This window comes from Bombina bombina, unplaced genomic scaffold (assembly GCF_027579735.1).
Source record: "Bombina bombina isolate aBomBom1 unplaced genomic scaffold, aBomBom1.pri scaffold_1834, whole genome shotgun sequence".
NCBI classification, from domain to species: domain Eukaryota; kingdom Metazoa; phylum Chordata; class Amphibia; order Anura; family Bombinatoridae; genus Bombina; species Bombina bombina.
Window position 1 is genome coordinate 4730 of NW_026510690.1, and position 16003 is coordinate 20732.

The window sequence follows — 16003 nt, forward strand, 5'->3', positions numbered from 1 at the left end:
GATGCAGAGAAATTAGATTTGGATGCGTGAACAGACCTTGGATTAGAAGGTCCTGCCTCATTGGCAGAGTCTATGGTAGAACCGAGGACATGTCCTCTAGGTCTGCATACTAGGTCCTGCGTGGCCACGCATGTGCTATCAGAATTAGGCACTGCTAGAGCATCTATCAGTACCGCCTTGGGATCCCAGGACCTGGACCCGTAACGAGAAAGTTTGGCATTCTGACGGGACGCCATCAGATCCAATTCTGGTGTGCCCCATAGCTGAATCAGCTGGGCAAATACCTCTGGATGGAGTTCCCACTCCCCCAGATGAAAAGTCTAACGACTTAGGAAATCCGCCTCCCAGTTCTCTACTCCTGGGATGTGGATTGCTGAGAGATGGCAAGAGTGATCCTCTGCCCATCGGATTATTTTGGTTACCTCCATCATCGCTAGAGAACTCCTTGTTCCTCCTTGATGATTGATATAAGCTACAGTCGTGATGTCGTCCGACTGAAACCTGATGAATTTGGCCGCAGCAAGCTGAGGGCACGCCTGAAGCGCATTGAATATCGCTCTCAGTTCTAGTGCTCCCTGCGCTTTCAGGGAGTTCCAGACTGCACCCCAGCCTAGCAGGCTGGCATCTGCCATTACAATGAATCACTCTGGCCTGCGGAAACACATTCCCTGAGACAGGTGGTCCTGAGACAACCACCAGAGAAGAGAATCTCTGGTCTCTGGTCCAGATGCAGTTGAGGAGACAAATCTGCATAATCCCCATTCCACTGTTTGAGCATGCATAGTTGTAGTGGTCTGAGGTGTAGGCGGGCAAAAGGAACTATGTCCATTGCCGCTACCATGAGTCCGATTACCTCCATATACTGAGCCACTGATGGCGGAGGAATGGAATAAAGAGCTCTGCAAGTGGTTAAGAGCTTTGATTTTCTGACCGCCGTCAGAAATATTTTAATTTCTACCGAGTCTATCAGAGTCCCTAGGAAGGAAACTCTTATAAGAGGGAAGAGAGAACTCTTTTTTTATGTTCACCGTCCACCCGTGAGATCTCAGAAAAGCCAACACAATGTCCGTGTGAGACTTGGATAGCTGGAAAGTTGACGCCTGAAATAAGATGTCGTCTAGATAAGGCGCCACTGCTATGCCCCGTGGTCGTAAAACCGCCAGAAGGGACCCTAGCACCCTTATGAAAATTCTGTGAATAGGGATGTGTAGATACGCATCCTTTAAGTCCACGGTGGTCATATATTGACCCTCCTGGATCAGAGGTAGAATAGACCGAATAGTTCCATCTTGAATGATGGAACTTTCAGGAACTTGTTTAGAATTTTGAGATCCAAGATTGATCTGAAAGTTCCCTCTTTTTTGGAAACCACAAACAGGTTTGAGTAAAAACCTAGCCCCTGTTCCTCTTTTGTGACTGAGCGGATCACCCCATGGTATGTAGGTCTTCTGCACAGAGTAAGAACGCCTCTCTCTTTGTCTGTTTACAGACAATCGAGAAATGTGAAAAGTCCCCCTTGGAAGAGAGCCTTTTAATTCCAGACACAATTCCCTGGGACACAATTTCTAAAACCCAGGGATCATGAACATCTCTTGCCCAAGCCAGAGCGAAGAGAGAGAGTCTGCCCCTACTAGAGCCGGTCTGGATCGGGGGCTACCCCTTCATGCTGTCTTAGAGGCAGCTACAGGCTTCTTGGCCTGTTTATCCTTGTTCCAAGCCTGGTTAGGTTTCCAGACTGACTTGCATTGGGCAAAATTCCCCTCTTGCTTTGCAGCAGAGGAAGCTGAAGCGGGACCACTCTTGAAATTCCAAATGGAACGAAAATTATTTTGTTTGGTCCTCATCTTATTTGATCTATCCTGAGGGAGGGCATGACCTTTCCCTCCAGTGATGTCTGAAATAATCTCTTTCAGTTCAGGCCCGAATAGGGTCTTTCCTTTGAAAGGGATGTCCAAAAGTTTAGTTTTAGATGACACATCAGCAGACCAGGATTTAAGCCATAACGCCCTGCGTACTAAAATGGCAAAACCTGAATTCTTTGCCGCTAATTTAGCCAGTTGAAAAGCGGCATCTGTAATAAAAGAATTAGCCAATTTAAGGGCCTTAATTCTGTCCAAAATATCTTCTAATGGAGTCTCCATCTGAAGAGCCTCTTCTAGAGCCTCAAACCAGAAAGCAGCTGCAGTAGTTGTAGGAACAATGCACGCAATAGTTTGAAGAAGAAAACCTTGATGAACAAAAATTTTCTTCAGGAGACCCTCAAATTTTTATCCATAGGCTCTTTGAAAGCACAACTGACTTCAATAGGTATAGTTGTACGCTTAGACAGTGTAGAAATAGCTCCCTCCACCTTAGGAACTGTCTGCCACGAGTCCCGCATGGTGTCAGATATGGGAAACATTTTCTTAAAAAAAGGAGGGGGAATGAACGGAATACCTGGTCTATCCCACTCCTTAGCAATTAGGGTTGCACCGATACCATTTTTTTAAGACCGAGTACAAGTACCGATACTTGTTTTCAAATACTCGCCGATACCAATTACCGATACTTTTTTTTTATGTCATGTGACAGTTTACCAAGCACAATACAGACTAATTATTTAAGATTCCTTCTTTATAATTATGAAGGACTGTAGCTCAAAAGACATTATGAAATAATAAAACAGGTTTTATTTGTCACAAAGTTCACAGAACATGTTTAGAAATAAAAATATTACAATAAAATATATTAACAACAACAATAAATAACAAATATAAAATTGCAACCAACCAAAAGTGCCATAAAGTAAAAAATAGAACAGAATACTGTTTTATCATGGTGAACAACACTATGGGCTAGATTACATTTGACTGGTAAGCTTTACCAATGCTCTCATTACACGTCCTACTCCATTAAAGGCTATGGAGTTGGAAATGTGAACAGAGCATTGGTAAAGCTTACAAATCAAATGTAATCTAAATCTAGTCCTATAATTGCAGGATGAGTGTTCATTGGGATTAACTTAATTTTTCCTATGAGTGCTCTTCCTGCAATTATATAAGCTAAGATGTTCCTCAGAGTACAGTATGTTTTGAACATAATTGTGCAAGATGAGAACTAGCAGTATAAAAGGCAATCTAGCAATTAGAATCATTTTTCAAATGTTAGTGGCAAGTTCTTTTTAAGGAACAGAACTATCTCTGCATGTTCAGCTATAAGTCTGTTTTTGCTATCAGTAAGGAGGTTCAACTTTCCACACTACTGCATAGGGCAGAAATATATTTTTGGGCCATTTTAGCCAGAGCTGGAAATCTCAGTTTATTAACTGCCCAGTACTTCAGGTGTTTGTCTAAACACAGTACTGTGATCTCTCCTACAATAATACAAATAAGAGCAATTTGTATTGGCAGAACAGTAGTAAACAATTTTTAGTTTAGTCTCCACTCCAGCTTTAAATGAAATGGGAACATGCAGTTTGAAAAAAACACCACAAGATAGCATATGGGTAGTAAGTGGAGGTATCGGTTTAAGTATCGGTGCATTTGCACGAGTACAAGTACAAGATACTAGTATCGGTATCGGTGCAACCCTATTAGCAATAATATTCACAATCCTCTTAGGGACTGGAAAAAAAACATCAGTGTAAACAGGAACCTCTAAGTATTTATCCATCTTACACAATTTCTCTGGGACCACTATAGGGTCACAATCATCTAGAGCCGCTAATACCTCCCTGAGCAATAAGCGGAGGTGTTGAAGCTTAAATTTAAAGGCCGTCATATCAGAATCTGTCTAAGGAAGCGTCTTTCCTGAATCAGAAATTTCTCCCTCAGATAACAAATCCCTCACCCCTACCTCAGAGCATTGTGAGGGCATATCAGATACGGCTACTAAAGCGTCAGACTGCTCAGCATTTTTCCTTAACCCAGAGCTGTCCCGCTTTCCTTGTAAACAAGGCAGTTAGGATAAAACCTCTGTAACCTAACATTTTTGTCACCACACTCCTCTTTGCCCTTCCTAGCAGTTAAGCAGGCAGAGAGAATGACTGGGGGGGTGGAGCTATATAGGCAGCTCTGCTGTGGGTGCTCTCTCTGCCACTCCCTGTAGGGGAGGAGAATATCCCACAAGTAAGGATGAATCTGTGGACTCGATACATCTTACAAGAGAAAAAATTACTTTTTTTTCAATGATTTGTGATGCTGCACAACTATATGTTAAGTCTAGTAAACTGCATTTATAAAACAATATATGTGTTAGGACTAAAGAAAAATTGTGAATGTCTTGACTGGAAAAAGGATCCAATAGCACTGTCAACTTTAAAATCTTAATAATATACATACAAAATGATCTGGTAAAAAATGATTTTATTCAGAATAAAGATAAATTTGTATAATATCTTATAGAAAATAAGATCTAAACTATTTTGTATTGCTGGAGACTGGACATTATGTGTTTAATATGGAGAGAACCTGCTCCCCTTCTTTTCCTTTTGCCACCCACATCTTTTTGTAGCGTGTGGAGTGATTGTCCTGTGCAATTGCTTCTTTTAGAAGTCCATTAGGCAGAGGACTTCCACTGCTCTCACTAACAAAGACAGAGGGAACCTTTGGAAGGAGTTCAAACTTTTGGTGTAATGCGGCCGTCTGTGGGTAGCTTTGCCTCATTCCATATTCTGTCTTCTCATACTTGTTTGAGTCCTCAGGACTACGCTTACTAAAAAACATGTTTTCACTCATAGAGGAGCTGCCGAGATGGGTTTGGGCCACAGGGATTTCATCCATGGACTCTGCAGAATCTGAATGGTATTCGGCTGGAGGACCAGCAGCCTGAATTGGGTGGACATTAATAGGAGCCAGAACTGGGAGAGATCGAGGTTGCAGAAGTGGAGATGGTATTGGCAGATTGGGAGGTGCAGGAGAAACTGGAAGTTCTGCAAAACACAAGGAATAAGGCAAAGTTAAAGAGTGACATCCCCTTAGTGTAGCTTTAATGCATTAGTGTATGTGTTATCAGATTAGAGTAAATCATTTTACAGAGAATGATGGTGCCTTTAGCTTTCTACATTTCATGAATCTCTGACCCTCAACAACCCTCAGCAACCTGGAAATCTATTTGTCAAGTATTGCAATGTACTGATGCATGAATCATCGAGAAGGCGCACTGTTGAACATGTATCCGTGATACAATTTATAAATGTGTTTACATAAATGATTGACAATTAGATGTAGAATTCACTAAAATAAAGTGCAAACAGGTAAAAATACAGTTATATTTCTTAATATTAGCTGCTGTAGTAACTTTTCTTTGTGTAACATAGATAAACTTTCCAATTAAAGGGACAGTCTAGTATAAATTAAACTTTCATTATTCAGATAGGACTTTTAATTTTAATCAACTTTCCAATTTACTTTTATCATCAAATTTGCTTTTTTCTCTTGGTATTCTTAGTTTAAACTAAACATAGGTAGGCTCATATGCTAATTTATAAGCCTTTGAGGGCTGCCTCTTATCACATGCTTTTTAAATCTCTTTTCAACACAAAGAGACAGAAAGTACATGTGGGTCATATAGATAACACTGTGTTTAGGCACAGGGGGTTATTTAAGATTTAGCACAAAACTATGCTAAATTTAGGACCATAGATAATAAACGGTCACAGTCATGTGATCAGGGGGCTGGAAGAAGGTTCCTAGATACAAGGTGATCACAGAGGTAAAAAGTATATTAATATAACTGTGTTGGTTATGCAAAACTAGGGAATGGGTAATAAAGGGATTATCGATCTTTTAAAACAATAACAATTCTATGGTAGACTGTCCCTTTAACTTCTATTATCAAATGTGCTTCATTTTCTTGGTATCCTTCATTGAAGAAGCAGCAATACACTACAGTTAGCTAGCTGGACATGTCAGATGACTAATAAGAGGCATATATGTGCAGTTTATCATGTTCATTTTGGCAGTACTGAAACTGTTGGTCAAAATAAAACCTTCTTGTAATACTGTATTTTTTAAGATTGACAGTTCTTTGGCCATGGCTCATTTCCTTGTGTCAATATGTATTGTATTTTGTAAAAGTAGATTGAAATATGAATACAATTAAACAGCCTATAAAATATAACGTATACTTTTATCTTGTGTATACATACTTACACAATTAGATGAATCAATAAAGACAGAACCTTCTAATATTACTTTCATACAGCTAGATTACAAGATTTGCATTATGAGTGAAAAAGCCTCATAACGCCGCTTTTTCACTACCGCTGCTATTACGAGTCTTGCAGGTATATCTGTCCCGCACACTTTTTTTGGCCGTAACGCAACGTAACTACCGCAGCTTTCAAAAAGTCCTTTTTCAATGTGACTTCCATAGCGCCGGTATTACGAGTTTGCCTGTCCAGCCAAAAAGTGAGCAGTACAGCCTATACCGTCAAGATCCGTACCGTAAACTAAAAGTCAGTAGTTATGGGCTTTACGCTACAAAGCCGTAACATAAAACTCATAACTAAAGTGCTAAAAAGTACACCAACACCCATAAACTACCTATTAACCCCTAAACTGAGGCCCTCCTGCATCGCAAACACTAAAATAGAATTATTAACCCCTAATCTGCCGCTTCCAACATTGCAGTGACTATAATAAACATATTAACCCCTAAACCGCCATACTCCCACATCGCAAACACTAGTTAAATATTATTAACCCCTAATCTGCTGTCCCTAACATAGCCGCAACCTACATTACTGTTATTAACCCCTAATCTGCTGCCCCCAAAATTCCCCCACTATACTAAAGTTATTAACCCCTAAACCTAACCCCAAGTCCAACCCTAACCCTAACACCCAGTAACTTTAACATAATTAAAATAAATCTAAATAAAAATTACAATTAATACCTAAATAATTCCTATTTAAAACTAAATACCTGTAAAATAAACCCCAAGCTAGCTACAATACAACTAATAGTTATATTGTAGCTATCTTAGGTTTTATTTTTATTTCACAGGTAAGTTTGTATTTATTTTAACTAGGTAGACTAGTTAGTAAATAGTTATTAACTATTTACTAGCTACCTAGTTAAAATAAATACAAACTTACCTGTAAAATAAAACCTAACCTGTCTTACACTAACATCTAACATTACACTACAATTAAATCAATTACATTAAATAAATACAATTAACTAAATTACACAAAATAAAAAAGAAATTATCAAATATTTAAACTAATTACACCTAATTTAATAGCCCTATCAAAATAAAAAAGCCCCCCCCCCCCAAATAAAAAAAAAAACCTAGCCTAAACTGCCAATAACCCTTAAAAGGGCTTTTTTGCGGGGCATTGCCCCAAAGAAATCAGCTCTTTTACATGTAAAAAAACCTAAGCTCCCCATTGCATTTGGATGGGCATTGCCCTTAAAAAGGAAATTTATGCTTACCTGATAAATTGATTTCTTCTATGATATGACGAGTCCACGGATTCATCCTTTACTTGTGGGATATTATCCTCCTGCTAACAGGAAGTGGCAAAGAGCACCACAGCAGAGCTGTCTATATAGCTCCTCCCTTGACTCCACCCCCCAGTCATTCGACCGAAGGTATAGGAAGAAAAAGGAGAAACTAAAAGGTGCAGGTGACTGAAGTTTTAAACCAAAAAATATAATCTGTCTTAAATTCACAGGGCGGGCCGTGGACTCGTCGTATCATAGAAAAAATCAATTTATCAGGTAAGCATAAATTTCCTTTTCTTCTGTAAGATACGACGAGTCCACGGATTCATCCTTTACTTGTGGGATACAATACCAAAGCTACAGGACACAGATGAACGGGAGGGACAAGACAGATACCTAAACAGAAGGCACCACTGCTTGAAGAACTTTTCTCCCAAAAATAGCCTACAAAGAAGCAAAAGTATCAAATTTGTAAAATTTGGAAAAGGTATAAAGTGAAGACCAAGTCGCAGCCTTACAAATCTGTTCAACAGAAGCATCGTTTTTAAATGCCCATGTGGAAGCCACCCCGCTCTAGTGGAATGAGCCGTAATAGTTTCAGGAGGCTGCTGTCCAGCAGTCTCGTATGCCAAATGGATGATGCTTTTCAGCCAGAAAGAGAGGTAGCCGTAGCTTTTTTACCTCTACTGTTTTCCAGAATAGACAACAAACAGAGAAGATGTTTGATGGAAATCCTTGGTCGCTTGCAAGTAAAACTTCAAGGCACGAACCACATCCAAGTTATGTAACAGACGCTCCTTCTTAGAAGAAGGGTTAGGACATAGAGAAGGAACAACAATTTCCTGATTAATATTCTTATTTGAAACAACCTTAGGAAGGAATCCAGGTTTAGTACGCAAAACCACCTTATCAGAATGGAATATAAGATAAGGCGAGTCGCATTGTAACGCAGATAGTTCAAGACTCTTCGAGCAGAAGAGATAGCTACTAAAAACAGAACTTTCCAAGATAGAAGTTTAATATCTATGGAATGCATGGGTTCAAACGGAACCCCTTGAAAAACATTTAAAACTAAATTCAAACTCCATGGCGGAGCAACAGGTTTAAACACAGGCTTAATTCTAACCAAAGCCTGATAAAACGACTGAACGTCTGGGACATCTGCCAGACGCTTGTGTAGTAAGATTGACAAAGCAGAAATCTGTCCCTTTAAGGAACTAGCTGATAACCCCTTCTCCAATCCTTCTTGGAGAAAGGACAAAATCCTAGGAATCCTGATCTTACTCCATGAGTAGCCTTTGGATTCGCACCAATAAAGATATTTGCGCCATATCTTATGAAATTTTCCTAGTGACAGGCTTTCGAGCCTGAATCAAGGTATCAATGACCGACTCAGAGAATCCTCGCTTAGATAAAATAAAGCGTTCAATCTCCAGGCAGTCAGCCGCAGAGAAACTAGATTTGGATGTTGGAACGGACCATGAATGAGAAGGTCCTGTCTCAGTGGCAGAGATGACATTTCCACCAGGTCTGCATACCAAGTCCTGCGTGGCCACGCAGGCGCTATCAAGATTACCGAAGCCCTCTCCTGTTTGATTCTGGCAATCAGACGAGGTAGGAGAGGAAAAGGAGGAAACACAAAAGCCAGGTTGAACGACCACGGTACTGCAAGAGCATCTATCAGTACTGCTTGATGATCCCTTGATCTGGACCCGTAACAAGGAAGTTTGGCATTCTGACGAGATGCCATCAGATCCAATTCTGGTGTGCCCCATTGATGAATCAATTGTGCAAACACCTCCGGATGGAGCTCCCACTCCCCCGGATGAAAAGTCTGACGACTTAGAAAATCCGCTTCCCAGTTCTCCACTCCTGGGATATAGATTGCTGATAGATGGCAAGAGTGAGTCTCTGCCCATCGAATTATTTTAGAAACCTTTCATCGCTAGAGAACTTTTGTTCCCCCTTGATGATTGATATATTCTACAGTCGTGATATTGTCCGACTGGAATCTTATGAATTTGTCCGAAGCCAGGAGGCCACGCCTGAAGCGCGTTGAATATCGCTCTCAGTTCTAGAATATTTATTGAAGTAGGGCCTCCTCCTGAGTCCACACACCCTGAGCCTTCAGGGATTTCCAGACTGCACACCAGCCCAAGAGGCTGGCGTCCGTCGTCACTATGACCCATGCTGGCCTGCAGAAGCACATTCCCTGGGACAGATGATCTTGTGACAACCACCAAAAGTGGTTAAGATCTTTGATTTTCTGACCTCGTCAGAAAAATTTTCATGTCTACCGAGTCTATCAGAGTTCCTAGGAATGGAACTCTTGTCAGAGGAACAAGTGAACTTTTTTTATGTTCACCTTCCACCTGAGATTTTAGAAAAGCCAACACGGTGTCCGTGTGAGATTTGGCTAGATGGTAAGTTGACGCCTGAATCAAAATATCGTCCAGATAGGGTGCCACTGCTATGCCCCGTGGCCTTAGAACGCCAGAAGGGACCCTAGCACCTTTGTGAAAATTCTGGGAGCTGTGGCCAACCCGAAAGAAAGGGCCACAAACTGGTAATGTTTGTCCAGGAAGGCGAACCTGAGGAACTGGTGATGATCTTTGTGGATAGGAATGTGAAGATACGCATCCTTCAAATCCACGGTGGTCATATATTGACCCTCCTGGATCATTGGTAAAATTGTCCGAATGCTCTCCATCTTGAAGGATGGGACTCTGAGAAATTTGTTTAGAGTTTTGAGATCTAAAATCGGTCTGAAGGTTCCCTCTTTTTTGGGAACCACAACAGATTGGAGTAAAACCCTGCCCTGTCTACTTTTGGAACTGGGCAGATTACACGGATGGTATATAGGTCATTTACACAGCATAAGAACGCCTCTCTTTTTGTCTGGTTTACAGACAAACGTGAAAGATGAAATCCCCCCCTTGGGAGAGAATCTTTGAAGTCTAGACGATACTCCTAAGTCACGATTTCTAATGCCCAGGAATCCTGAACGTCTCTTGCCTGAGCGAAGAGAGATAGTCTGCCCCTACTAGATACGGTCCATGATCGGGGGCTGCCCCTTCATGCTGTCTTGGTAGCAGCAGCGGGTTCTTGGCCTGTTTACCTTTATTCCAGGTCTGGTTAGGTCTCCAGACTGACTTGGATTGAGCAACATTCCCATCCTGCTTTGTGGCAGAGGAAGTAGAGGGTCCACCTTTAAAGTTTTGAAAGGAACAAAAATTATTTTGTTTGGCCCTCATTTTATTCGTCTTGTCCTGAGGAAGGGCATGGCCTTTACCTCCAGTAATGTCGAAACGATCTCCTTCAGTTCAGTCCTGAATAGGGTCTTACCTTTGAAAGGAATAGCTAATAGCTTAGATTTTGATGACACATCAGCAGACCAGGACTTAAGCCATAATGCTCTACGCGCTAAAATTGCAAAGCCTGCATTCTTTGCCGCTAATTTAGCCATTTGAAAAGCGGCATCTGTAATAAAAGAATTAGCTAGCTTGAGAGCTTTAATTCTATCCAAAATATCATCTAATAGGGTCTCAACCTTAAGAGACTCCTCTAGAGCCTCAAACCAAAAAACTGCTGCAGTAGTTACAGGAACAATGCACGCGATAGGTTGTAGAAGAAAACCCTGATGAATAAATAATTTCTTTAGAAGACACTCTAATTTTTTATCCATAGGATCTTTAAAAAAACAACTGTCCTCAATAGGTATAGTTGTACGCTTAGCCAGGGTAGAAATAGCTCCCTCCACCTTAGGGACCGTCTGCCAGGAATCCCGAATGGTGTCAGATATGGGAAACATTTTCTTAAAAGTAGGAGGGGGAGAGAACGGAATGCCTGGTCTATCCCATTCCTTAGTAACAATGTCCGAAATTCTTCTAGGGACTGGAAAAACATTAGTGTAAGTAGGGACCTCTAGATATTTATCCATCTTACACAATTTCTCTGGTGGGATGACAATAGGGTCACAATCATCCAGAGTCGCTAAAACCTCCCTGAGTAACAAGTGGAGGTGTTCAAGCTTAAACTTAAAGGCCGTCATATCTGAGTCTGTTTGAGGGAACAACTTTCCTGAATCAGAAAGTTCTCCCTCAGACAGCAATTCCCCCACCCCCAAATTAGAACACTGTGAGGGTACATCGGAGATGGCCAATAAAGCATCAGAGGGCTCAGCATTTACTCTAATACCGGACCTACTGCGCTTACCCTGTAAACCAGGCAGTTTAGATAATACCTCTGTAAGGGTAGTAGACATAACTGCAGCCATATCTTGCAGGGTGAAAGAATTAGACGCACTAGAAGTACTTGGCGTCGCTTAGGCGGGCGTTAAAGGTTGTGACACTTGGGGAGAAGTAGATGGCATAACCTGATTCTCTTCTGACTGAGAATCATCCTGAGACATACTTTTATCAGCTAAAATATGTTCTTTGCAATGTAAGGCCCTTTAAGTACATGAGGGACACATTTTAAGTGGGGGTTCCACAATGGCTTCTAAACACATGGAACATTGGCTTTCCTCAATGTCAGACATGTTAAAACAGGCTAGTAATGACCACAAACAGACTTGAAAACACTTTATTTTGTGAAAAAAATAATCTGAAAGAAACGGTACTACTGACTCTTTTCGCTTTTTTATAACTTTATTTGTCTTTTCTTTTTTAACTTTTCCTTTAAGAGAAAAAAGCATACAATTTTTCCAAAACTGCTTTAAAACGATAAAATTTTATGATAAATGCATCCCAACTTGTCAGCTAAGTTTGCCCCACAAGGAAAGGAATACTTAACCCTTAAGACCAAAAAACGTTGTGCTAAAAACGTTAAATTCAAACAAAAACACCCCTGCACCTCGCCACAGCCCTGCTGTGGCGCCTACCTGCCCTCAGGGGTCTTCAAATTCGGATTAACCCTTCGATTAGGCCCAAACTGTCCTGAAAGGCCCAACGGAGTTGGAGCTTGCTGCTTGTCTGGGAAAAACAACTGTGCATCTGAGGCGCGAAAATAGGCCCCGCCCATCTCACTAGATGTCTCACAGCCTACAATAACCGCACCAGAGCGGTCTAAAACCTAGCCATGTGGGTTCATAAAACCATTTAGTGAAGCCATGTGTACCCTCCATTCTTGAAATAAAGTAAAAACGTTATCTTTAACTCCCAACATAGAAACGTTTTTCCACAAACTCATATCATCAGTGTCAACCATTTTTTTATAGCCCAATATACAGGTCCAGTAATACCCCTCTATGCATTAGGATTACTGCTTACCCTTTCCCTCATGGGGATACTGTCAGCCAATTCTGAAATAACACAGTCTCTCCAGAAAAAAATGACTAAACATACCTCAATGCTTGTAGCATGAAAAACGTTCCTCACACTGAAGTTTCTTAAGTACTCCTCAGCCATTCTGTGGGAACTACTCTGGATCTTAGTAACAACTGCTAAGATCATCAGTCTCCAGGCAGAAGTGTTCATCCATCTGCTGCCTGGGAAGAAATAGCACTCACCGGTACCATTTAAAATAAAAAAAGTCTTGCTTGAAGAAAATAAAAACTAACATTTTATCACCTCTTTCACTTTACCCTTCCTGTTACTTAGAGTAGGCAAAGAGAATGACTGGGGGTGGAGTCAAGGGAGGAGCTATATAGACAGCTCTGCTGTGGTGCTCTTTGCCACTTCCTGTTAGCAGGAGGATAATATCCCACAAGTAAAGGATGAATCCGTGGACTCGTCGTATCTTATAGAAGAAAAGGGCATTTAGCTCTTTTTCGGCCCAAACCCTAAGCTAAAAATAAAACCCACCCAATAAACCCTTAAAAAAACCTAAACACTAACCCCCGAAGATCCACTTAAAGTTTTTGAAGACCGGACATCCATCCTCAACGAAGCCGGGAGAAGTCTTCATCCAAGCGGCAAGAAGTCCTCAACGAAGCCAGGAGAAGTCTTCATCCAAGCGGCAAGAAGTGGTCCTCTAGGTGGGCAGAAGTCTTCATCTAGACGGCATCTTCTAACTTCATCCTTCTGACGCGGAGCGGCTCCATCTTCAACACATCCGGCGCGGAGCATCCTCTTCTGTCGACGGCTCTTCAAGAATGAAGGTTCCTTTAATGGACGTAATCCAAGATGGCATCCCATGAATTCCGATTTTTATTTTGGGAGGGGATTTTTTTTGATAGGGCTATTAGATTAGGTGTAATTAGTTTAAATATTTGATCATTTCTTTTTTTTTTTGTGTAATTTAGTGTTTATTATTTTTTGTAATTTAGTTAACTGTATTTAATTAATGTAATTGATTTAATTGTAGTGTAAGGTTAGGTGTTAGTGTAAGACAGGTTAGGTTTTATTTTACAGGTAAATTTGTATTTATTTTAGCTAGGTAGTTAGTAAATAGTTATTAACTATTTACAAACTACTCTACCTAGTTAAAATAAATTAAAACTTGCCTGTGAAATAAAAATAAAACCTAAGATAGATACAATGTACAATGTACTACAATGTAGTTATATCGTAGCTAGCTTAGGGTTTATTTTACAGGTATTTACTTTTAAATAGGAATTATTTAGGTATTAATAGTAATTTTTATTTAGATTTATTTTAATTATGTTAAAGTTAGTGGTGTTAGGGTTACGTTAGGGTTAGACTTCGGGTTAGGTTTAGGGGTTAATAACTTTAGTGTTGGGGCGGCAGATTAGGAGTTAATAAGTGTAGGTAGGTGGCGGCATTGTCAGGGACGGCAGATTAGGGGTTAATAAATATAATGTAGGTGGCGGCGATATCGGGGGCGGCAGATTAGGGGTGTTTAGACTCAGGGTTTATGTTAGGGTGTAAGGTGTAAACATAACTTTTCTTTCCCCATAGAAATCAATAGGGCTGCGTTACGGAGCTTTACGCTCCTTTATTGCAGGTGTTAGGCTTTTTTTAGCCAGCTCTCCCCATTGATGTCTATGGGGAAATCGTGCACGAGAACGTAAATCCAACTCAAAGCAGCGCTGGTATTTGGGTGCGGTATGGAGCTCAATTTTGCTCAACGCTGACATATTGCCTGCTAACGACGGTTTAGCAAACCTGTAATAGCAGCGCTATAGGGAGGTGAGCGGTGGAAATAACTTGCAAGTTAGTACCGAGCCGCTCATAACGCAAAACTTGTAATCTAGCAGATAGTAAATGAAGCTGCCATCCTCTGTCTAGCATAAGTTGGTGCAAAACAATATTATAATGAAAAGGATTGTTTTAGTGAATTCCTGCAGAGAAAAATTTCGGTTCCCTTTCCTGGTCTACCTTAAACATTCACCAAATGCAATGCCAAAACCTTGCTGGGTATAAACAAAGAATAATTATGGTTCAAGACATTCCTTTAAACGTTTGCTTCAACTTCATACTGTCATTTTACAGAGACCTGTGAGGCTATAATTCCATCTGCCTGTGAAAAAGAGTCAGACCTTTTTGAAGGTGCCTTTAAGCAGTATAAAACATGCAGATCATTTTCTTGCTAAACTTTGATGGTCCACATTTGACTAAATTTAGACTTACCTAACAGATACCTCCTTATGTATTGCTTTGGGATTACTAGAAGTATTTAGCACTACCTTCATCTCTAATTGGTGGTTGTTTTTCTTTAAGATCAAGTGACAGTCTGTATTTTTATACTTCACCTACTAAAGTGAAACAGATAAATCTTCATGCAACTTAATTAATGCAATCCTAAAGATGGTTAACCTTGGGGATGAAGAAAAACATAGGAAATAGACTTCCCATTAATGTCAAAAACATAATTTATGCTTACCTGATAAATGTATTTCTCTTGTAGTGTATTCAGTCCACGGGTCATCCATTACTTATGGGATATATTCCCTTCCCAACAGGAATTTGCAAGAGGATCACCCAAGCAGAGCTGCTATATAGCTCCTCCCCTCACATGTCATATCCAGTCATTCGACCGAAACAAGACAAGAAAGGAGAAACTATAGGTTGCAGTGGTGACTGGAGTTTTAATTAAAATTTAGATCTGCCTCAAAAAGACAGGGCGGGCCGTGGACTGAATACACAACAAGAGAAATAAATTTATCAGGTAAGCATAAATTATGTTTTATATTGTTAAGTGTATTCAGTCCACGGGTCATCCATTACTTATGGGATACCAATACCAAAGCAAAAGTACACGGATGATGGGAGGGACCAGGCAGGAACTTTAAAACGGAAGGAACCACAGCCTGTAGAACCTTTCTCCCAAAAACAGCCTCAGAAGAAGCAAAAGTGTCAAATTTGTAAAATTTTGAAAAGGTATGAAGCGAAGACCAAGTCGCAGGCTTGCACAATCTGTTCAACAGAGGCCTCATTCTTAAAGGCCCAAGGTGAAGCCACAGCTCTAGTGGAATGAGCTGTAATTCTTTCAGGGGGCTGCTGTCCAGCAGTCTCATAGGCTAAACGTATTATGCTACGAAGACAAAAGGAGAGAGAAGTAGCTGAAGCTTTTGACCTCTCCTCTGTCCAGAGTACACGACAGACAGGGAAGAAGTTTGACGAAAATCTTTAGTTGCCTGTAAATAGAACTTCAGGGCACAGACTACGTCC

General features: G+C 40.6%; 1 pseudogene; it reads right to left on the minus strand.

The window, feature by feature from the left end:
* Positions 1-4326: 4326 nt before the first annotated feature.
* Positions 4327-16003, minus strand: part of LOC128643316 (palmitoyltransferase ZDHHC1-like) — a 40132-nt pseudogene continuing 28455 nt past the window's right edge.